This window comes from Lolium rigidum, chromosome 3 (genome assembly GCF_022539505.1).
Source record: "Lolium rigidum isolate FL_2022 chromosome 3, APGP_CSIRO_Lrig_0.1, whole genome shotgun sequence".
Lineage (NCBI taxonomy): Eukaryota > Viridiplantae > Streptophyta > Magnoliopsida > Poales > Poaceae > Lolium > Lolium rigidum.
In genome coordinates this window covers 291,462,601-291,485,065 of record NC_061510.1, presented here as the reverse complement: position 1 = coordinate 291,485,065, position 22,465 = coordinate 291,462,601, and the positions used below count along the sequence as shown (strand labels likewise).

Sequence of the window (22,465 nt, the reverse complement as noted above, 5' to 3'; positions counted from 1 at the left end):
CATCAGTAAATCAGGAAAAGTAGAAAATAATCAAACCCAAATAATCTGCAACGCATGAGTGCCGGCTATTTTCGTGTCAAATGCACAGTAATAAATTTAGGTGAAACTGAACATACATTCATAACTCCATGAGCTTACAATCCATCTATACTAGTCTATACTACTAGTAAAGGCTAATGGATTTCGAATACAGCAGGATTTGCAAAGGTAGTAATGCTCTCTAATTGATGTTCAAATACAGCAGACAACTTAGAATGTAAGGGCTAGATTATTATGGTGACTTTCATTTAGAATTAGAAGTAGGAAATTGCAGAAACACACAAAGCCTGGAGAACCGAAATAGTTAACTTACAATGTGAGGGTGAACGTGTAATCTTTAAGCTAATGTGCTCACGAGGTATGGCGCATGTACTCAGTATCTTCAAAATTTCAGAAACCCTCGCGTCGATCTTTTCACATTCAATGTTAACTATCTGAAGGTGCGCACATGCAAATGATTGTTCAGTGGGATCATGGGTTCCTTCCGCTCCTGTTGTTTTAAAGATCGGGAGCTGGAGGATACAAAAGAAAACTCTTAAGTATGATCAACAGAATCATTATACCATTATTAATACTGACATCACATATGATGGAAAAGAAAACCTCATCGTCATAAAGCTGAAGCGTGAGCTTCTCAAGAATAGGTGTGTGTTGCAGAATGCGAACCAGTCCAGGCATGTCAATAGCCGCACACCACTCGTTGAGTACCAAAGTCTTCAGTTTGCCAAATACGGGGCAATATGCCAAATCGGTTCTGTAGGTATACTGGAGAAATTGCAAGAGAATAAGAAACTGAAGACAATTGTTTTTTAGTCATACGATAAAATAATTAAGTTAGATAGGGCAGAATTAATATTCCAAACGAAAATGTAAGTAGGAACAGTTAGCACTACGCAATAAGCAGTGGCAATGAAAAGGAGGAACTTATTTAAGTGTGTTTTGATTCCACATCTTAGAAGTACTAGTTAGTGATACTATAGAGGATAACTAGTGCACAAGAGCAAAAAGAGGAGTAGCTAGCTAGGTAAGTACCACTTCAAGACCAGCAATCAACTCGAGATGGGTAGCATTGGCCAAGCCATTGAAAAGTACACTCCGATAACGGGCAATAGGATAACCATAGCAACCCTCGCAGCTTTTATTATCACAACCCTGCGATCCAGGATCGATGCCATGGCAATAGTCATTGCAGTCGTAAAGCCTAACGAACGCTGTTTCTAGCAACGACATGCATTCGAGCAAAGGAGCGGCGCCGAAATGGTTATCCAGCTGCAGCGAAACAAGACTCGGCGCCGAGATCCTGGTGCGGTAACCATGAGCAAAGGAGGAGCGGTCAGTGATGCGCAGCCGCTTCACGGACCTGGACGAGATCCTGTGCACGCCGATGCTGCAAGCACGCATGGTTAGATCCTCTAGTAACGGACAGGTCGAGAGATCTATACAGCATTCCGAGTCAACAGGCGCATAGCATTCTTGCAGATCGACGTCGCAGAGATGCAGGGTGTGTAAGTGGTCGGAGATAAGCGGCGCGTTGAGGCGTAGTTTGAAGAAAGTGTCGCCGCCGCTGACATGGAGCGACCGAACCCTGGCTGCCAGGGCGTACTTGATCCATACGTTGGCGAATGGGTAGGACACGGCGGTGTCGGCTAGATAGGCCTGGATCTCGCACTTGTCGAGGGGCAAGCAGTCGCGGCGGAGGATGAGATCGTTCACGAAGTCGTCGAAACGACTGGCTGACATGAACCTCGAGGTGTCCTTGTGGACGAGGCGCAGGCCTGGCATCTTCATCCAGAGGCCGAGCCACTCGCGGGAGAGGATGCAGGTCCGCACGGCGTCGTCCGCGGGAAGCAAGGAAAGCAAGCGCAGGCGGAGGTCGATGGGGAGAGCAGTGATTCGGTCCGCAGCCATGCGTGCCATTCCGTAGTCGAACAGGTAGCGGGCGGGCACCGTGCGCGGCAGGCTCTGCAGCTGCGGAGGTGCAACGAAATGATCAGATCAAGGCGGAGAGGAGAGGAGAGGAGAAAATAAATCCGTTGCAGCAAAGAATGTCATGGCAAGATCACACCTCACCACTTGCTTGTCGAGTTGACGAACAGGTGCACGGCAGCACGGAGGTTGCTTCCTCTCGCCTTATCGAGAAACTCCAGCGGCAAGGACGACGGCGACGACTAGAGGACCGCTTTCCATCATCGGGATTGGTTTGCTGCAGTTAGGATGAGAGATAATTGGGGGTCTGATGATTGAACGTGGGTCCTATAAATTACGATTTGTTTCCTCACATTGCTTTCCTAGAATAACGTATCTATATCCCGTTATCCAAAAGACATCCCGCATTGTTCGGAAACAGATAGATAGTGCAGGTGAATTGCGATTTGTTTCGAACATGCACTTTTCCGCGATACCAACACAGAACGGAATCGCAGGAGACACCGTTTTTCCTCTTCCGCTCGTGAGAGGCGGCGGCGGAGGCGATCCAATCTCCTATTAGGGTTTAACTTATCCTCACATACTTCAAGAGCATGATCATGGTTAGACATGATCCACTTGTTCTTGATATCCTTACCTCAAGTTCTTAGGGTTTATGATCATCACTCAATTTATAATGATCAAGGTTTGGCTTCCTAAATTATTTCTAATGGAATGGGTTCTCACTTCCATGATCAAGCATTGTCTTGATCAACTAGGATATATCACTTCTATTTTACTTTCTAGGATGGTCATGGTCATGGTTGTCTCAATAGTTTTATATCCCAGGAAAATGCCTGAGATATTTACTTAAAGTTCTCTCAAGAACTGATGATTTAACCATTTGGATATTTGAATAGATAGAACTAGGATTAGTATGGATGGTCTCTCTCATTTGGGAAGGACTTTAATTGCTAACCTAATATTAGGCTCCATAGAGGTTGATGTGATCATCAAGATCTAGGTTTAATATAATTGGGTTCTCTCCCTAGGAATGGTCTGGAATAATATCCTAGGGTTTCTCTTCAAAGTGATGGTTGGAATACATGGATGTATATCCAAGGTTTTAGCTTAAGGTTTTCAATTGCTTCACTAATAAATACTATAGAACTCTCACTTCTCTAGGTTTGATGTGTAATAACTTGGAATGGAGAATAATATCTATTTCTGGAGTGGATCTTCTTGTTATAATTTCAAATGTTGATATAGAATGAATACCATGAGATTTTATGGTAGGATCATGGATTAGTTTTAAGTCATGGAGAAGATAAGTGAAGAATAGTTTCTCCAATTATTGTTACTTGATTTCCAATTAACTGGATGTTCATTTGTTGTGGCAAGGAATATCATGTTGTGATCTTTAATAAGATCAAGTAGTTGATCCTTGATTAATAAGTTCTTGTGTTGATTTTAATTCCATTTGATCTAATCCCGTAGATCAAATTATCTCTACCCAAAACAAGGTTTTAACAAAGTCACATTGAGGTTTATAGTGCTTGACTTGATGAGCTACTTCAATTCCACAAAGGTCAAGTGAAACTTTAGTTACTGTGACTGTTTTACTTTAAAGCGCGAAAATTCCCCAGATTTTCTATGCATGAATGCAATGCACACATCTGTTTCCTCTATTTTTGTAACCCCATTACCTGGGATATTACACCCTCGCCACAAAGTCCTGTCGGCCATCACCGCCAAGTTTAGACTACCATCACCAGTCAGTCACCACTCTGGAAGGCTCGACCGTTGTTTCTGTTCTATCTTCCTGGCCATTACTTTTTCATCTTGTTTCTGATGCCGTGTCAGCGTGTCGCATGTCCTCATGCTATGGGTTCTGAATTACATGTTCTAGTATTATTATGTGGAGAAATGGTTTCTGAAGTTCTTAGCACAGACCAGTTCTTCTGATCAAATAGCTTCGTGTACATGGACAAGATAAACAGTCTAGCCGACTGAGAAATTCCTCTTAAATTTAAATGGAGCAGACATGCACCATGACTGCTGCTACATGATGGGAGCAAACACAGTCATTCTGCAAACATAGTCATGCTTCGATTTGAGAACATGCCAATGTCCTCGCCACATTTTCGTTACTGATAAGTGTAATATAGCAACATTCTTACATCCATTAACTCTCCAATGAACTGGAGACCGTGTTGCTGAGTTGTACCAGAAGACTAATAAGAGCAAGTTTCTTTGCAGGCCATAAGATCGAAAGAAACCTAAACACAGCAATAACAGCCTAATCAATGGCCACATTACAGCTGCTTTGGAGCACAAAAGGACTGGAAAAAACACCTAAGACCCAACACGCCATCTTAGTCGTCAGTGGTGGATGAAGTTGAAACGTCGACTTCAGAGGACGAAGATGTAGCATCGTCATCACTGGTTTAAAGTACTAACATCTTGCGGCTTCTCAAAACTGAAATCTGCACACACACACACACACACGCGCACACACACACGCATGCACGCACGCACACATACACACACACACAATGTAAATGAATTCAGATTGCTTGCTTGGCTAGCATTTTGAAGTGGGGTATCAACGTATAGCTTGAAACGTATAGCTTGACAAAAAAATGTTGTTAATATGGAGTTAAGATTTTTTTACAAAAATATAATAGCTCCTTCTGGTGGCAGCATATGGACCATATGGTCACTTTCCTAAGTTTCCTCTACTAGTATCAGGCTCCCAGCCAAGCCGAAGCAGCGATTTAGCCGGACCATATGGTCACTTTCCTAAGTTTCCTCTACTAGTATCAGGCTCCCAGCCAAGCCGAAGCAGCGATACAGCATTCGGAGTCAACGGGCGCATAGCATTCTTGCAGATCGACGTCGCATAGATGCAGGGTGTGTAAGTGGTCGGAGATAAGCGGCGCGTAGAGGCGTAGTTTGAAGAAAGCGTCGCCGCCGCTGACATGGAGCGACCGAACCCTGGCTGCCAGGGCGTACTTGATCCACATGCACGTTGGCGAATGGGTAGGACACGGCGGTGTCGGCTAGATATAGGCCTGGATCTCGCACTTGTCGAGGGGCAAGCAGTCGCGGCGGAGGATGAGATCGTTCACGAAGTCGTCGAAACGACTGGCTGACGTGGACCTGGAGGTGTCCTTGTGGACGAGGCGCAGGCCTGGCATCTTCATCCAGAGTAAGGGGCCGAGCCACTCGCGGGAGAGGATGCAGGTCCGCACGGCGTCGTCCGCGGGAAGCAACGAAAGCAAGCGCAGGCGGAGGTCGATGGGGCCATGCGTGCCATTCCGCGCGTCGTCCAACAGGTAGTGCGCGGACGGGCACCGTGCGCGGCAGGCTCTGCATCTGGGGACGTGCCGACGTGCACGTGATGATGATCCCCGCGCGAGTGCGAGTGCGGCTGCGGCCGGTTGACACAAGACGATTGACAGCGACGCGCGCGGGTGCGTTCCTAAACACGACTCGTTTTTCTCCAAAAAGAAAAAGGAAAACACGACTCGTTTAAACAACCAGCGTTATTTGGATTTGATCGATGCTCTCCTCCTTTTACTACAGTAGTAGTTTTGTACACGTGCGCGGGGTGATTTATTTTTCTCTCCTTATTATCCGCGCATGACATGAAGCACGGCTCATTAATTACCTCATGCGACGCGCGTGTACCACGTACGTATGCTTCCTCCTCGGTCGCTACCAAACAAACTTTATTTTTGGTGCGGGAATGATCGCCTCCTTTTTTTTTTTTTCTGTCGCCCGTCAACCTTCCTTTTCCGTTTAATTTCCCACCCGATCGACCCAATCAATCAAACCGCACCTAATCATTCCTTGGATCCTACTACTACTGTAAGCAACAAAACAAGACGACGATGACTAGTTGATTCTAAATTCACGTACGTTCCGCTAGCTCCAAATCCTTTTTTCGAAATACAATACCACTAGCGCACAACAAGATTCCATCACTTGTCATTTTTTTTTATTTTTTTTAGAGGGATATGGCATGTGGCCCTGATGCACGCGGTAGGCGAAAATGGCCACTGTGCCGGCGTCAATGGCGTCATCGCCTACTTCTCGTCCTTGTCCTGGGCGAGGTCGACGAGGGTTCGCGGTGTCCAAGGCCCCTGCTGCGGCCAAGCAAGGGACTTCGTGCGGGTCGACCCCGCCCGTGGCTGCCACGTCGGTGCCCCCTGCTACGACTTGGGTCGGCGGAGACTATTGCTACAATGGTGGTGTTTAAAGGACCAACTTCCCTTGCCACTTGGCATGCCACAACGGTGATGACCGGTGGCGGCCCGCCGATGAGCCAACCTCGTAGTTGTTCAACGCCTTCTTGAACCAACCCGTCATCTTCATCATCTTGGCGCGCGGAGGTGCGTCGGAGGGTGGCTACGACGGTGGTGCGACTTTATGGTGGTGTCTGTTGGCGCTGGTGCTGGGGCGGTATCATTTTTTGATATGTCCCTTCTCTTTTATCAACTACAACAAAACGACCTAACAATTTAGTAATACAATATCAAAGCTGGATGCTGCCCAGCAATGCATGCATAGGAGGGTACACGTGAGTGCTAAAAAGAAATACCAGTAGGTAGTACACGTGCTAAAAGAGGTACGTAGTATTAGTAGCGGCAAAATCAAAGTTCCAACACAGGGTCAGCGCACCACCTAAATTTAAGTGCAGCCCACAAATAAATTGGACGATGCTACAGAGTGCCCTAGCACCGGATAGTCTTCCACGGTGCCCCCCTTGTCTGAACGCAACATTTACCAAAAAAGGAAAGTGGTCCCAAGAGCCGAAAGCAACAGTTACCAAAAACAGAAAATGTGACCATATTCTTCACACGCATCCATCTACTTGACATTCGCGATTTTTGCAGGAGCGTGAACCCTATCAGTACACGGACAAGAAAACCTGGCTCTATCCTCCTTTTTCTCATCTACCGTTCAGAAAAGTATTGGCTTGTAAAAAAATTGTACTAGTATAGCTACATAAAGTTACATCTCAGAAAAATTCTAGTATTCGTGATTCAAAGTGAGGATGTAAAAAATAGTAGCGGGGATGTAGAAAGAAGAAAAAAAATACATCCAGATCTATGAAAACCTACTATTGTTCTTGGGAAACCTTGGTCCATTCAGCATTTTAGATGTAGAAAAATAATAAAAATTACATCCAGATACATAAAATTCCACCTGAAGTTGAGAAAAAACACATGGAGACTTGCATCAATCAGGATGTAAAAACTGGTAGGAAGTACATCTAGTTACAGAAACTTCACCCAGAAGTGGAGAAAATTGCTATAGTTACATCCAATGTAAATATTACAGAGAAATTGAGGAAATGATTTCAAAAAAAATACAGAGAAATTGAGGAAAAGAAGTAGAGAAGTACAGCCGGATACAAAAATTACAGCCAGCTTATTACACCATCTGAATCCTTAAGAGAGCACACAGCAAAGAACTAGATTGTTCAGGTGCGGCAACAAGCGGCACTGGGCTGGAGCGGAGAGCAAAATCTCTGAGGGCCTTCCCGCTGGCACGTTCGCCGCCGACGAGGAGAATCGCAGGAGGAGATCGGGGGAGGGGATAAGCTCGATCCGGAGGAGAGAGGAAAGGGGAATGGGGAGATGACGAACCAAACGAAAAAATCGTGAATTATTGGGGAGCTTTCCGCTGTCGCTCTTTTGGACGGTAGCGCCGCTTGGTCCAGTCCGCTTGATCGTGATCGGGCGTGCGAGAAAGGTGGGCACTGTGTAAGACTAGATGGTGCCGTAGCATGAATTAGATTATACGAAATAAATTCATACCGGGCATGCCAAAAGTCTGCGCATGGAAAATTAATTCCCTCTCAAATACTACACGAATTGAAACAGACGGACACCTCAACGAGCGCCGCCTCTACTCGCGTGTAGTCATTCACCACCGCCGTTTCCCGAGACCGTGGCGCCGCCGGCCGTCCCCTCTCTCGCGCAACAACCCCAGCGCCTCCGCTCGCTGGCGCCCTCTCCCCGCTCGATTCCCCTGCATACGCCGCCGTCCCGCACCTCCTTTCGCGCCGCCTTGAAATCCCAGCGGCTGCGCGGTGTGCCCCTTTTCCTTCCGTCCCGGCCTCCCGCGTCAGATCGGCCGTCGGCGCCCTAGCGCCGGCCATGATAGTCCTCTCCAACGGCTGGGCCTGGTCGTCTCCGGTCACCTAAGGACCCCGACCCCGGCCATTGAGGTCTTCTGCCGCTCGATGAAGTTGCTGCACACAGGAGAGGAACCAGGACGCTAGTCTCGGAGGGGAGAGCCATTCACGATACGCAGTCAGGAGGAGATGGCATTCACCGCCACCAAGTTCCACCATCGCCACGAGCAGCAGCGCCCGACGTGCTTGCCGGTGAGGCATCTGATCTCTCTGTAATGAGCCAATTATGCTTGTACGTGAATATTTGAAGCTTTTCATGTTCAGCATGTTGATGTAATGTTGCGGTGTTTTTTTCCCTATGTGTGCAAACGTGGTGGAAGCCCTACCTGCTTTAAATGGTGGTGCAGTGACGGCGAGGATGGGGTGCAACACTACACCACGTCATAAAATTAGGGGCACTTCTCCTAGTGGCACTTGTCAAAGTGCGGCTAATAGTAGTCAATTAGTGGCACTTTTCGAAAGTGCCCCTAATTGTATATCTATTGGGGCACTTCTCAAATGCCCCAATATGTGTATACCTACTAGGGCATTTTTTCTAGTGCCCCAATAGATGTATACCTTTTGGGGCACTTTTAAGTGCCACAATTTATCATTACTCACCTAAACAACTATCACCTTTAGCTCAAGATCAATTAGCCCATGTAAACAGTGCCACATTGTCCCACACATGCCAGCTGCCGCGATACCGTTGCCAGCCCGCCGCGCACGTCGTCGTCGTCCTCCTCGAATGTGCAGTCGTAGAGAGTGGTTGGGCGGAATAGGGGCGAGAGACGCAGAAGGGGAGGAGTGGACTTTCCAGCCCCATCTCTTAAGGACATCTCCAACGGGGCGACGCATTTCGGACATCGAAAATGTTCGCACACGTCCGTTTGCGTTGGTCCAAATGGTCGAAATCGGCGCGTTTGCGTCGGGAGGTGGCTCCAGCGGCGAGACGCATTTATTTTCGATTTGCATTTTTTTAACATGAAAACATAATTTACATAGTAAAAGAAAGGAAAATAAAAACCCTAAAACGCCTGCGCCTACTGGTTCTCGTCGTCGTCGTCGATCACGACGAGCTCCGGTATCACCCACTGCCAGTTGGGAAGCGGCGGAACATACGCCGGTGCCGCTCGCGGTGGTGGAGGTGGAGCAGCCCATGCCGGTGGTGGTGCATGAGGTGGAGCAGCCCAGGCCGATGGTGGAGGTGGAGCAGCCCACGCTAGTGGTGGAGGTGGAGGCCCCCACGGGTTGTACGGCGGAGGTGGAGGCGGCGGTTGCACCAGTTGCGTGGCCGAGTCCTGGAGCGACAATCGTAGGGCCTCTTCCTTCGTGAGGCCCGACGGCATGATCCCGGTGGCGTACCGGGTAGCGGCGGCTGCACCGGTCGGTCCACCTCCGAGACGAGGACGCCGAGCCTCACGATCTCGTCGTCCGTCATGTTGTCAAGGTACTCGAAGTTCCGGCCCCTCGCCATGGCCAACTGCCATTCCTGGAAAATGCACGCGACGTAGTCGTCGCTGTCGTCCTTGGCCTCCTTGTTGTGGTAGGCCAGCGCCTCGTTGTAGTCCTCGTCATCGTCGCCCCGTGGTCGTCGTCGTCGTCCTATGCAGGTGTCGGCTCCTCCCGTGTTCGATGACGAGGCGCCGGTAGAAGTCCCTATCGCCGAGGAAGCCCGCCGTCCTCCTCGGATCCTTCTCGGTCTCGCAAAAGGTGCGCCAAGTGTCGGAGTCGATGGACGACGTTCCCGGGCGGCGAGGCGCTGTTGTGGCTCGACCGCGCCGGGGACTCCGGCCACGGAGACCACAGGGCCTCCTACCACGGCGAGTGGGGGTCCGGAGCCACCCGAGGCTGCGGCGGCGCACGGAGCAGCGCCTCCTCCCTGAGGCGCTGCTGCCTCTCCTGCCAGGCGCGGCGCCTGGCCTCCTGCCGCCGCTGCTCCTCGAGGCGCTCCTCGTCGGCGCGGTGCCTGGCCTCCTCCCGCCGCGCCGCCTCCTCCTCCTCCCGTCGCGCCTGGCGGGCCTGGGCGTAGAGCTCCCAGCCCTCCGCCTCCTCGGCCTCCCGTCGGGCCACCTCCTCCATCTCGGAGGTGCGAATGGCCGCATGGAGGTGCGGCCATTTCGCCTCCTCCTCCGCCGCCGAGATCATGAGCGCGGCGCGGAGGTCCGGGTCCTCCTCCGAGGACTCCGGCTTCGGCTCGAGCACGAGAGGCGGCGGTTGCGGCAATGCCGCACCGCCGCGGGCGGCCTCTTGTGGAGAGGCCTCGGTTTCTTCCCGCAGCCCGCAACGCCGGCGGGCGACGGCGGCTGCTGCTCGCTTCGTCGTCGTTGACGGAAGCGAACCGTCGCTTGGCCATGGCGGCGGTTTCACTGCGGGGAGTGGAGTGGGGACTGGAGTGGAGGACCAGATCCCCTCCAGTCCCCATTAAATAGACTCCCTGGTCACCGACAGGTGGGTCCCAGGGAGACGAGGCGACCAGCGCCCGGACGCGAGCGGACGGCGCGTGCCATCCGTGGCCACGCAAACCTAGCCTAGATTTGGGCCGGGTTTGCGTCGTTCCGGACGTCGCGGCCGTCCGCTTTTGCGGTGCGTCCCCGCGTTGGGCCGCGGTTTTGTCCGTTTCGACCCAAACGGACGCGCGGACGCGGTTTGGGTCGCGCGGTTGTAGATACCTTATGTACGTAATAATATAGGTGGCCAAAAGCCCAAAACCAATGTCCAAATCAGCTTAAAACAGCTATCTGGTTTCCGAGGAGGTAATTTATCCGGTATAAGGGCATCTCCAACCGGGCGACCCAAACGGACGCGCTGGGCCGTCCGTTTTGGGCCGTTTGCTCCAATGAATTCAGATGACGCCAGGGAGAAGAATGACCATGACTCGTAGTAAGCTTTTTCCGCTGCCTTGTCCAATCTGTTTTCTATTTTAGGCTCGTAGCTTGATGGTGGCAGTGGTTGCTCAAATTTATTGTAGGTCGCAGCCATCTTGTGCTTTGCCTCCACTCTTTCCACGAGCATCAGCGCCTGCGCTCCGCAGCTCCGAAGTGCTCGCCGGTGAGACCTCTGACCCCTCGTTGCTCTCAGCGTGTTTCACAGGACACTGTCCGGATGTATTTAGAAGAAAAAAACGATCTTTTACTGTGACGTGATTGGATCCCAAATTAAGTTGGCCCTAGTCTCACTAGGTTTTCTAGATTTCCTCTTGGTAGGATTTATGCACTTACGATGTTCATTGGATTCCAAGCTCACACGCAGATCATGAAATTTCAGAATTAATAATGCTTGAAAATTTCCACTTTAGGATATGATCGTGAAATTTCAGAATTGAAGTCGTATTTTGCGCCTTAAATCTATATTGCAATAATGATGTATCGTAATGAGCCAATTATTCTTGTATGTGAATATTTGAATAAAATTGGAAGCTTTTCATGTTCAGAATGTTGATGGAAAGTTGTGGTGTTTCATTTTCCTCACTGTGCAAACGTGGCGGAAACCCTACCTGCCTCAAATGGTGATGGTATAGCCCAAGGCAGCAGTGACATCGGGGATGGGGTGCAGGGACGATGACTTGCTCTACTCGGATGACGCCGGGGACAAAAACGATTACGACTCGTAGTAAGTTGCCTCCCGCTGCCTTCTCCAGACTTTTTCTATTGTAGGTTGGTAGCTTGATTGTGCGTAGTGATTGTTTAAATTTGTTGTAGGTTGCAGACATCTATTTCTTTGTCCCGAATCTATGACCGGGAAAAATTGATTGGTCTTGCAATGCGCTTTAGTAGGCCTACTTTTGCCTCCACAATGGACTTCGAGTTATTCGATTTCAATATATAGCTACTTTCCCGTGATTTGCCTAGTTCTTGTAGAATGTAGATAACATATACACTGCCAGGTAGATGTTTGTCATTGTTCAAATTTGTAACCATCTGCTATATAGGTAATTTTTTTGCTTTAGATATTCAGGTGTATATTCAGTTACATGATGCCATGCTTGCTTATTCAATTTTCAATGATAAAACATTTTGTACCTGTTGGCATTTCAGAAAATATCAGTCATGCCCTCAACTCACTTCAAGTTTGTGTTGCTCCACATCAAAATACTCTGTGTTATGTGATGCAAAACACTCAATTTTGACATCAGTTGTCATGCATTTCATGGGAGTTCCTACAAGTTGAATTTTTCTGTATTTGGTTGCCGATTTCGAAATCATATTAGTCAAGTAGCCTAACTCACCTACATTGGAACTATTATCTTCCAAGTATTAACTTCACCTGTAACATTTTCTTTTTTTTTCCATTGTAGACACTCAATTACTCGCCTCATGCTGCTTGGTGTCCATGATGGCGTCATCATCAATTCTATTTTAGGTTCGTAGCTTGATGGTGGATAGTGATTGCCCAAACTTATTGTAGGTTCCAGCCAACTGGTGCTTTTCCACCACTCTTGCCACGAGCAGCAGAACGGGGCTCCGCAGCTCCGACCTGCTTGCCGGTGAGACCTCTGATCCCTCATTGCTCTTAGAGTGTTCTGCAGGACACTGCCAGGTGTATGTAGAAAAAACTTTTACTGTTACGCGATTGGATCCCGAATGAAGTTGGTCGTAGCTCACAAGGTGTTTTAGATTTCCTATTGGTGGGATTGCTGCACTTTGTTTGTTCATTGGGTTCCAAGCTCACAGGCATATCATGAAATTTCAGAATTAATAATGCTTGAAAAGTTTCACTCTAGGATCTGACCGTGAAATTCAAAATTTAAGCCCTATTTTTTCCCTTAAATCTAGCTTGCAATAATGATGTGTATGTAATGAGCCAATTATGCTTGTATGTGAGTATTTGAAAACCTCAATTGTCAAAAATAATTGGAAGCTTTTCATGCTCAGAATGCTGATGGAATGTTGTCGTGTTTTATCTTCGTGTGCGAACGTGACTGAAACCCTACCTGCTTCAACGGTGGTTGTATAGCCCAAGACAACAGTGACGGAGAGGATGGGGTTCAGGGATGATGACTTGCTCCACTCGAATGATGCCGGGGAAAAGAACGACTATGGCTCATAGTTTGGTGTCCCCTGCTGACTTCTCTGAACTTTTTTTTTGTTGTAGGTTGGTAGCTTGATGATGGCTACTGATTGCTCAAATTTGTTATAGGTTGCAGCCATCTATTGCTTTATTCTCAATCCATGACCAGGAAAAATTGATTGGTCTTGCCATGCGCTTTAGTAGGCGTACTTGTGCCTCTCCGATGGATGTCGAGTTATTTCGATATTCAGTATATAGCTACTTTCTTGTGATTTGTCCGGTGCATGTAAAATGTAGATACATATACACTGCTAGGTAGATACTTGTCATTGTTCAAATTTGTAGCCATCTGCTAGGTACATAATTGTTTGCTTTAGAGCTTCAGGTATATATTCACTTACATGATGACATGCTTGCTTGTTCAATATTCCGTGAAATAATATTTTGTACCTTCAGTCATGTCCCCATCTTACTTCAAGTTTGTGTTGCTCCACAACATAATACTCTGTGTAGTGTGGTGGAAAGCAGTCAGTTTTGACATTAAGTGTCATGCTTTTCGTGGGAGTTCCTAAGAGTTGAACTTTTCTGTATTTGGTTGCTGATTTGAAAATCATATTAGTCAAGTAGCCTAAGTTACATATATTGGAGTTATTGTAGCTATCTTACAAGAATAAACTTCGTCTGTAACATTTCTTTTTTACTTGTAGGCATTAAGTTTTCACGTCATGCTGCTCGGTGTCCACGACGATATCATCATCAACTACGGCTATGAGGTTATCGCACTCTCTCAGACCCTGCTGGTTTGCTATGTATGGTTGCTGCACATTGTTTGTTGGTTTGAGTTGCTCATCAAGCATTTCGCTCGATGGTTGCTGGTTGCTGCACATTGTGATCCACTGCATATTCTAGCCAAATGCAAGGAGTAAGTTAGGAAAGAATACGAATTCATGTTTTTTTGCTAATTTTTTTCTATGAGTTGTGTAGACAGTAGAGAAAAGCATATGCATGGATTTTGCGCTTAATAAAAAGTGGTGTGCATACGCAGAGATAGAGACAGCGGGAGGAGCTGTGCTGCTCGCCAGCGGACTGTGACCACAACCCTGCTCTTGCCGCGCCGAAGCTGGACAGATACCAGCGCCGCCGACACGCTATGAGCCCCCTGCCCTCACCCAGCTGGAGGACGATCCACAGCTACTGCTCTTTGTGTTCGCCGTGGTGGTATAAATCTTTCATTCTTCATCGAGTTGTTCTCTCTAATCTGTAGTTTAGTTCTTTTCTAAATTACCTAGTGTATCAATTAGACTTTCAGAGCTCTTCATATAAGTGAGATGTGTCAACTTTTTTTCAAAGAAACTAATGGATCAGACCATCAAGAAACACTTGTTCAGATGTTCTAGCTCATTGATGTGTTATCCTCTGGAATAAAGTTGTTTTGTTTGGTCACTTATAAAAAAATTCTATTTAATCATGAAAGATTTTCAGAAAACTAAAAAGTTTGGTGTGTGTTCATAGAAGTCAATGATCTGATGAGAGGCACAACTTGCCTTGGGTGGCGACCACATCGACACTATTACGGTGCTGACGCCAGCCCAGAACAAGAGCTAGAAGGCGACCACCCCTGCCCTGGCTATGTGGATGACACATAACTGCTGCTGATGCATGTCTTTATTAAGGTGGTTCTGCCATCTCTAGGGAGGTAAATCCTTTCATCTAAATCTCTGCTCCTAGTGTTGATCTGTGCGTATTCTGTTAGTTAGCTCTTCTATGAATTACAATATTGAATCAAACACTTACATTCTGTTTGTGACATGCAATTGCTTTTTGGGAAAGCACCTATATAATGGAAGAGATTTTCTTGGAGTAGTCCTGATGCAACCTGGGTGTCCTCATATTATGTTTAAGTACTAGTCAAATAGGTGCAAAGATATGAATCTAGACCTGATTTGGTGGGATGCATTTTTTGTTTTGTTTTGCAAAGCAGCCACATAATGGATCTGAGCTTGGTTCGGAGTTGTGACCATGTCCTGATCAAAACTGTATGTCAAATCATTGATTTAACATGTTTACATAATAGTGGCGGTACATCAGGGATTTGGACCTGATTTGGTTTTGCCCTTTATTTTCTTTCCATCTGCTCTTTATTTTCCCAGTAAAGTCAATCAACTGATTTGCATATTTCTTTACGGTGAAGAGTTAAACTGCATGCATGGTGTGTGTGACTTGCTACAATATTAGACGCAACAAATTAATTTGGTCTTAGTTTAAGTGGCAGGCTGAAATTCGATCTCGAGGATGGTGGTGCCGGATCATGTGAGGGTGAGGGGGCTTGCTGAGAGTGTCTTGAGGAGGGGTCCATCCATGGCCGCCAGATTGGTGTATGGGTACTTTTCCGTGGCGCTGGCAGCACGGTAGGCGATGGCCATGAAGAGGGCTCGGTGTGCTAGCGTGATGAATGGTGTACTTCTACAGGTGATCCCGATACTTCTAATGAACTTGCTGTTGAAAATGTTTGACATCTTGATATTGGGTCATTCTATATGTAAACATATAGAACAAAATTATGCATTGTATTACTCATGTCGATAATGAGCTGATGTGCTTTAAAACCTGCATAACCCTCTTCTAAGTGTGGATATTTTCCTGATCCATTTTTTCAACTTAATTCATTAACTCGTAACATCTCTTTTCGTTCAGTCCTAGTACACATGCATGATGTATACATGGTTTTCAAGGCGTAAAACATCTTAGAGTGGCTTGCGAGCACTCTGCCACTTAAGCGACGACTAGGTGGGAGCTTTAGGCGCCTAGGCACCTAAAGCGGTCGATTTTTTCAAGGTGGAGGAGGGGCTCCTTGACGCCTCAGCGTCTGCTAGGCGACGCCTTTAAAACCATGGATGTATATCCTCCGAAAGAAAATATAACCTACCTTCTGTACTTATGTTAATGTATCTTGTATGACCACAACTCTTCCTTGTGAAATAAAAAAGCTAGCTTCTCTAATTATGAAGTGAAGTTTCTGTTTCTACTTGCTATATTTTTTTGCTAAATACGGTTTTCAAGGAAGAGTTTCTGTTTCTACTCTGCCACCTAAGCGATGACTAGGTGGGCGCTTTAGACGCCTAGGCACCTAAAGCGGCCGATTTTTCAAGATGGAGGAGGGGCTCCTTGACACCTCAGCGTCTGCTAGGCGACGCCTTTAAAACCATGGATGTATATCCTCCGAAAGAAAATATAACCTACATTCTCTACTTATGTTAATGTATCTTGTATGACCACAACTCTTCCTTGTGAAATAAAAAAGCTACCTTCTCTAATTATGAAGTGAAGTTTCTGTTTCTACTTGCTATATTTTTTTTGCTAAATACGGTTTGCTTGCTATAGAAGCCACAAATACAAGAATTTTGACCTGATTTGGTACAGCCATGGATATGTTTTTCATCTACTTTGTATTTCCTTTTCTGAAAAGTTAATCATTTGTTGTAGGAAGCTTTCTCTAAACCTTGTGCATGTTCATTGCAAACAAATCTTTCAAAAATAATAGCTAGTGGCGCTCAGTTTCAGTAACGATGCCATTGACCTTCCTTTTACCTTTGTAGCTGAATGTTTACAAGTAAATCTGAGTGTTTTGAAACAACAAATTAATTTGATCTCATTTTAAGTGGCAGGGCATGAAGAAGGTTTCCTCAAAGACGGCGGCCCCGGATTATGTGCAGCTGATGTTAGTCTGTGACACCTATGTTGCTGCTTGCACTCGAAGCGGTGATTGTGTGGTAATGGCTCCATCAAGTCGGCATCCTCAAGGTAATGGGCGGGATCTTCCAATCCGGCGCGCTGCCTCCCTCTTGTTGGGCAGTGGGTTTTTATTCAAGTCGGATATATGGGGCTCATTGTATTTATCTTGACCAGCCCTATTAGTAGCATCTGATAGTTGTCTTTATTGGTCTGTCATTTATGTACTCTCGGTGGGATCCTGGGATTAGATTCATGTTTTTTTGTGTGCTCCAGTTTAGGACAAGTTTGATTCAATCTGCATGCTCCAGTTTAGGACAAGTTTGATTCAATCTACATGCTCCAGTTATTGTATAATGCTTGAAATTATCTAGTATATGAAAACAAAGTATTACTCTGTATTGAAAATCTTAGATTATCTGTTACGATCGTCATGGGCCAAATAGTTTGTTATTGTGTGAATAATTTAGTTAGTAAATTTTCTTCCATGCGTAAGATGAGAACCACATGTTCTACATATATTCATGTATAACTCCGTCATGTAATTTGAAGTGTTAGACAATTTTCTGCCAAGTAATTTGGTATACCTTAAATATGAACAAGTAATTTGGTACACCTTAAATGTGAACATTGTTGATATAATTTTGATCCTTGCATTTTGATTGTAACATGTGTACATTTCTTACGAACTAAAGTTTTTGTTATAAAGTAGTATCAGCAGTTACTGAAAGTTATTTGGTCACTTGAGAAACTGCTAGCTGCAACACAACACACAAGTACCACTCCAATTCATGCATCGTTTTGTTCCACTGATTTGTCTTATTGTTTGACTGAATTCCGGAGGTGTGCACCCTCATGCAGCAACTTTTCATCAGAAAATTGGAGGATGTGCCACTCAGGGCATTTGACTTTGGTCTTATCCATGCATATTGTGACCAGGTCGTCCATCCAGGTCTCTCCGTCTCTCTTGGGTTTCTCTGTGATGGTTAAACTCTTGTAGCTATGGTTAATCTTGGGCACTTGTGTATGCTCACTTTCATGGATGATATTGACCTTGATGTACCCTTATGTTTCCTTGATACTAGTAGCCTGATAGCTTTTTCATTGTTATGCTAAATTGGTTGTGTGATCGGTACCCTGCGTAAATATCAATCCCGGGCTGTGCCATTGATTTTAGAAGTGTCCTCTTATCAATTTTCTAGGGCTGGTTGTTGCTGGTCGGAAGCATTTATTTTTTGACATAGGTGTAATAACAATGGGCACTCCTGGAGCATAGAATTTGTGTTTACTACCCTTGTTCATGTGTTTAGCTGGCTATATGCATATTTGTTGTCTCGGATCAATTTGCTTTTGATCTTATCATGCTGGGAACCGCATTATGGTAGACATAGATAATTAGATAGAACAATGTAGAACTAACAGATAATTATCATTCTTTTTTTGTTATTTACCTATATATGGTATAGAATTGTAGTCCTTCAGTATGTTCTTACCAAATCTTACATAGCAGTAGTAGTTATGTGTAGGTTCTCGATTAATTGTTTTCACATATAAATGGTGGTGTCAGTTAAAGAGATGATCATAACAAGAACATATTGATAGACTACATACATGACTACAGTATGTGCTCTGTTAATGTACTGTGTGTTCTGGATTGCTGTCTGGATATTAGTCTCAGAAATGCTGCTGATTCGGTTTTGTCCCCTGTTCAGATCGCCGGCTTCGCTTCGTGAGCGATGACGTTGATGGCATAGGAAGCGGCTGCCAATGTAAGCATCCAGAACTCACAATTTCCCCTCCCTTTATTTGAATTAGTGGCCTTGTCGTCTCAACAAGCTTCGATGTATGGATGGTTAACAGTAGTAACTGACACGGTTGTCCTATTGTGCTTGGTGTCTCCTTTCTGGCAACAAGTAAAGGAGTTCAGCACAGGACATCTGTCCTTGCTCATGTTGAGCGTCAAGAACAACACTCAGGTTGGTGAAATCTCTTGAGACACTCAGCCTGGAGTTTCTTTTCTGATGTGCTACACCTCTGTTTGAATTTAAAACCTGCTGGTGTTTCCGTTGTGTGTGCATTGGCTGAAAACCCTATTGATCTAGTTGATGTGCAAGTGAACCGTAGTTTCATGATTTTGCCTCTGGTAATTTTTGTTGTTCTATTTGTCTTGCAAAGTTAAATGCATCAGCCCATCATATCTGAGTAATTGGCATAAGTTTTGTGCAGCAGTTTGCCGATGAATCATATGTAAGGTCCTTCCATTAACTGAAAGTACGAAATTAACAACGCTGTAATCTCAAACCTCTCTTTGAATCATTCTCTGAATGCATTTTTTTGTTATAATCATGACCTTTTATTTTTGCGGTTGTGCTAAATTCTATTCTGGTTTGTCTCTTGGTCAGCTGTGAGATGCTCTTTGAGTTCTTGAACTGTTTGAAGAGCTTCACACGGCTCCTTCGTATGAACAGATCCAAGGCAATGTCCACCAACATCTGTGTTAGCATTTATAATTTAGCGTAAAGGTATTACCCTCTTTGGATGTCCTGTCCGCATATGATGAGCTCTCTCGCATGATAATCTCTTGCAACTCACTACCTGGCTGGTGTTTCTTGTGCAAGCTTATATCAATTTGGATGAATTGTTTATTCTGAGAGTCGAATAACTATGTACCTTTCATTTAGAATCCTGAAATCAAATTGTTGACTTCATGTGGCATGTGTGTTTTGTGTGTGTTTCTAAATGCGTTTCTCTATAATTACCTAGGGTGGTACAACCCCTGTGCTCAAACTAAAGGGTGGTGTACAACCCCTCTCATATGTGGCTGGTACCACTTTTAGTTAACTTTTTGGGTGCCCTAGAGGCCTAAACCACAAGTCACCAGCGTGTCTAATAGATTCAATGGCCCGACTCTTATTTATTAAAAAAACGCGGGCATATTTTTGAATTTTTCGGTTACAACTGATGGCAGTTATTGTGAAACCAGAAAATCCATGGTTAGGAATCTTGGATTCAGAATTTGTGTTTGTGTTGCTGGTGAAAGCTGTGGCTGGGGATGCTGGCCTATGGTTGTTTGCGAGTGCAGTTCTTAACAAGTGCCCGAGACAGATCTGATGATGTGTTGTCATTGTGTAGATGAAGGATGGACGAGCCGGCAAGCCTCGTTCTGCCAGTGGTAGCTGAATGTGGCGCTGGAGCGGTACACAAACATAGTGTTTACTGTGGCGCTCATGTAGGGAAGAGGCGGATGTAGAAATGGCGGTGGCATACATTCATCAGTCAGGAGCAGCAGCTGGATATGTGCCCTAATCCAGCAACAACAACAGCAAGGGATAAGTGGAGTTGATGGTGGCCTAGAGGGATTTTGATCGATGTATGGCTGCGCGTTCTGGCTTCTGGACTTGATCTTCAACTTGATAGATATGTTACATGTTGTTTGTCATGGTATCTTGTTAGCTAGATTTGTGTTTATTGACAGCTCCCCAAGACTATTTTTGATGGGTAGCTGGTGTATTTTCTCCAAGAATATGTGTGTTGTCGTTTTGTTAGTCAAGAATGGATGAGCTGACAAGCCTCGCTCAATCAGTGGTAGCTGAACGCGAGGGTGGAGCGGTACACAAACAAAGTGTTTACTGTTGTGCTCGTGTAATGGAGAAGCTGATGTAGAAATGGCAGGAACATACATCCATCGATCAGAGGAGCAGCAGCTGGATATGTACCCTGATGCAGCAGCTGGATATGTACCCTGATGCAGCAGCAACAAGGGAGAGGTGGAGCTGAATAGCTGATGGTGTCTTGGAGGGGTTTTATTGATGTATGGTTGTGGGTCAAGGCTGGGTGGCCTTGATCTTGAACTTGATGGATATGTTACGTGTTGTTGGTCATGGTATCTATTTATATAGATTTGTGTTTATTGACAGCTCTCCCAGACTATCTTTTATGGCTAGCTGATGTATTTTCTCTAATCGCCAGGCAGTATTTTGAGCTCTCCCAGACTATCTTTTATGGCTAGCTGGTTGTGTGGTGTTGTTAGTTTTTGCTCCGACCTCGAATCAACTCATGGACCTGATAGATGTGTATGTTTAGCTAGCTGATCCATGGTGGGTTTGTGTATGAAAAGAAGTCTGTAGGTAGATTGCCACACTTGAATGTATTTATTTATATCGAGATGACAAATAGAATGTGGTACAGATAACATATATGCTCGCTTGTGTATTCAGTGAATCTGAGTTTGCTTGCCTATCTATGCTGGCGTGTTTGTCCCTGATTTATATATCTACACTTTCGTTTGTGTCCGATGCAACAACAGAGCGTAATATGATATTTTCATGGAAAGCCATGGAAAAAAAATTGGAAGGAAAAAATCTCTATTGAAAAGTTGCATTCACCATTTTTCGAAGCAGCACTTAGGAGTCAGAATCGAATGAACAAAGCGGGAAGGAAAAACGTTTACTGCTGCTATTGGAATGTAGTACTATTCATCCAATTGGGCGCACATTAAATTGCTATTGGAAACAAAACATGGCGAGTATGTAAGGCGCACATTAAGTTGCCATCAGGAATGAACGTGGTGAGACTCCGTTGAGATATGGAATCCACACATTAATGAGGAGGCCGGCCATGTCGTAGTTAGCAACAACGCAACTGCTGCTACTCCTGGCAGCTGACCTCGCCCGTTCCGTATCGCCTTTGCCTCCAGCGCTGTTTCAATGGATCCTTGTGTATGTGTACTCTATATGTGATTTGTGAGTGACTCCTTGTGTATTTGTATAAATTTTTTTGAACATACGTACATGGATAAATGTTTGTTTCCATGTCGAAAACTGGAAATGAATCTTATTCAGAGAAACAATCATTTTACGCATGAAACGTAAATCTGCAAGTCTTTTTAGTAAGCTATAATAAAGAAAAGGATAATTTGGTGGCGAGCAAGAACTAAGTACCAATGCATCGGTTAGAAATCGGTCAAGCTTCCGTGCATATGATTAATGTGACTCCTCGTTCACCGGCTCCGTGCATTGCTGTAAATTAAGTACGAAGCAACTGCTTTGTTGTAGGCCTTTGGTAGTAGACGAAGCAACTGCCTCATTATTATGGATGGAAGACCACTGGGTTACCACGGATGAGGTGTTGTTGGAGGTGACAAGTCAGCAATCCGTGTGCTTCCTAGATCTGAGACGTTGATCCACTCCGATCATCTCCTTCCCACATCAAATTTCAAGCTGTGCACCCTCTCTTCCCTCCAAACTCTCTCTATAAATAGAGACCCTTGGTCACACACCGCGTGCGGGTTGCGTGTGTGACTTAGACTTTGACTTTTACTTGTCGAGGAGAGGAGAGGAGTCACTCTGCGGGCGCCGTGGCTGGCCAGTGGAGATGGTGATGGCCATGTACGGCACCATGCGGAGGTACTTGGCGAGGAGAGGGTAGCGGTCCCTCCATTTGTCTAGCAGCTGAGATCCAAGGGTTAGCTGGTCAATCCTCTTTTTTTTGTTTCATGTATTGGTTCCATGAACAGTTTCTCCATGGATGATTTTTTGTGTCTTTTGGATCTCGCTCGCATGCACCTTGTGTCATCGGCAATTTGTTGGCGGGTGC

At 45.7% G+C, this 22,465-nt stretch overlaps 1 long non-coding RNA gene across 3 annotated transcripts; it reads left to right on the top strand.

Annotated features, from left to right (window-relative positions):
* Positions 1–11,102: 11,102 nt before the first annotated feature.
* On the top strand, positions 11,103–20,788 carry LOC124699664. Of its 3 annotated transcripts, none has more exons than XR_007001479.1 (14): positions 11,103–11,182; positions 11,565–11,743; positions 12,429–12,617; positions 13,849–13,914; positions 14,051–14,063; positions 14,187–14,359; positions 14,654–14,837; positions 15,414–15,610; positions 16,807–16,942; positions 17,732–17,822; positions 18,583–18,639; positions 18,790–18,846; positions 19,273–19,392; positions 20,003–20,788. It is a non-coding gene; the product is annotated as an uncharacterized LOC124699664 (long non-coding RNA). The 3 variants fall into 3 exon arrangements; XR_007001477.1 differs by having other exon boundaries at positions 18,785–18,846; XR_007001478.1 differs by lacking the exon at positions 12,429–12,617 and having other exon boundaries at positions 18,785–18,846.
* The last annotated feature ends 1,677 nt before the right edge of the window (positions 20,789–22,465 follow it).